Below are 2,614 nucleotides of genomic sequence, written 5' to 3' on the forward strand. Positions count from 1 at the left end.
GAAGGAACAGGACCTTATTAAACATGGTTCGATCGATGATGAGTTATGCACGTCTGCCTATTTCGTTTTGGGGACATGCCTTGCTTTCCGCAAGTCACATTTTAGACAATTTACCATCAAAATCCGTACATAAAACTCCATATGAGTTGTGGACTGGGCGTAAGCCCAATCTAGCACATCTCAAGGTTTGGGGTTTCCCGGCTCATGTATTGGAAAAGGATCCAACTAAGCTAGGATCTAGGACGGAGGTATGTTTGTTTATCGGATACCCCAAAGGAACGAAAGGTTATGAATTCTTTAGTCTCCGAGATAAGAAAGTCATTATGAGCACTCATGCGACATTCTTAGAGGAAGACTATGTAATGAATCATAAACCCAGCAGTGAAGTGGCTCTTGATGAGCTAACTTCTGTCACAAGTTCCATTAACCAAGAACAAGTACCAAGTGTACAAACAATTCCCGAAACTTCAACTTCTACTCAAAATATTGTAGTGCCGCGCCGCAGTGGGAGGGTCTCACATGAGCCCGACAGATACATTGGTTTGGGAGAATCTATGGATCACTCCTCGGACAACAATGTATTAGATCCCTGGAACTTTGCGGAGGCGCAGACAGATGTCGATCATTGCGAATGGGTAAAAGCAATGGATTCGGAACTACAATCTATGATAGACAAAGACGTCTACGATTTGTCCGTCCTACCTGAAGGTTGTACTGCCATTGGGAGCAAGTGGATATATAAACGTAAACGTAGACCCGATGGACGAGTTAAATTCTTCAAAGCAAGACTAGTGGCCAAGGGGTATACCCAAAAGGAAGACATCGATTATAATGAGACCTTCTCCCCAGTGGCCATGCTCAAATCGATCCGGATACTGTTGTCTATTGCAGCTTATATGGATTGGGATGTATGGCAGATGGACGTTAAGACTGCGTTTCTAAACGGCAGTCTTGAGGAGACCATCTACATGGAACAACCCGAAGGATATGCCATAAAGGGTAAAGAACACATGGTTTGGAAGCTTAAGAAGGCCATTTATGGCCTCAAGCAAGCATCCAGATCGTGGAACCAATGTTTCGATCAAACTGTTTGCAAGTTTGGATTCGAAAAGTGCCCAAGTGAAAGCTGCGTGTAAGAAAGTTGATAAAGGGAATGTGGTGTTCTTAGTTTTATATGTAGATGACATTCTTCTAATTGGAAAATATAAAAAGATGTTGTCATCAGTTCGAACATGGTTATCAAACCAGTTCGAGATGAAGGATATGGGAGACGCGTGACACATCCTCGGGATCAAGGTTCTTCGGAATCGAGAGAAGAAGATGTTGTGCTTATCTCAAGAATCTTACATCGAAACAGTACTTAGTCGTTTTAGCATGCAGGACGCCAAGAAAGGTTTCTTACCTTTTAGACATGGCATCCATTTATCTCAAGAGATGTGCCCTAAAACGTCGTCTGAGATATAAGCAATGAGAAGAATTCCATATGCTTCGGCAGTTGGAAGTCTCATGTATGCTATGCTTTGTACTAGACCAGATATTTGTTTTGTTGTTGGCATGGTGGCAAGATATCAGTCGAATCCGGGCCAAGGACATTGGACTGCCGTAAAGAACATACTCAAGTACCTTAAACGGACTAAGGACTATGCTCTAGTTTACAATGCAGCCGAGCTCTGTCTTTTGGGATATACTGACTCAGACTTTCAAGCTGATCAGGACTCGAGAAAATCTACTTCAGGATATGTGTTCACCTTAGGAGGTGAAGCCGTAATTTGGAAGAGTGTGAAGCAGAAATGCATCACGGACTCGACCATGGAAGCCGAGTATGTGGCCGCTTCGGAGGCTGCAAAAGAGGCTGTTTGGTTCAAGAACTTCCTTATGGATTTAGGTGTGGTTTCGAATCTGCCTAAGAGCATCACCATTTATTGTGACAATTCTGGTGCTGTGGCAAACTCGAAAGAACCAAGAGCTCACAAAGCGAGCAAACACATAGAGCGGAAGTATCATATCATTAGAGATATAGTGCAGAGAGGAGACATAAAAGTGGTCAAGATTGCGTCAGAGAACAACCTGGCAGATCCTTTTACAAAGGCTTTGGCGGTAAAACCGTTCGAGTGCCACGTTGAAGGGATGGGAGTCTCGCTTTCAGTATAAGTGGGAGAAATTTAGACGTGCGCACTACTATTTTGTATACTCGAAAGCTGTTTTGAGTATAAGTGGGAGATTGTTAGGGTTTTGTATACTAGAAATCACCTTTCGAGTGATTGGAAACTGTAAAACTCTAATGGTTATTTTCCAATAAATGCAACAGATTATTTTTGTCATAATGTTGTTATGTTTTACATTTAATGTATTTAAATGTATGAGCAAACGTAACAAAGTCTAAGTCTTTGTTTTAGTAGACCGGTTGCGGGCGTCGTCCAATTTAAGGTAACACGGTCAGTTCTAAACAAAGAAAAATAAGAATTTCACAACCTAGATAGGCCTAGACTACCTATCGCAAAAGGTTGCAATGTCAGTCCGATTATTTCTAAACCTTATTGAAATAAGATGACGTTGGTGTGGTATAGCACTGAATGGATCTAACAGCAAGACGAGTCTTTATGCTATCTACTGA

This window comes from Salvia splendens, chromosome 18 (genome assembly GCF_004379255.2).
Source record: "Salvia splendens isolate huo1 chromosome 18, SspV2, whole genome shotgun sequence".
NCBI lineage: Eukaryota > Viridiplantae > Streptophyta > Magnoliopsida > Lamiales > Lamiaceae > Salvia > Salvia splendens.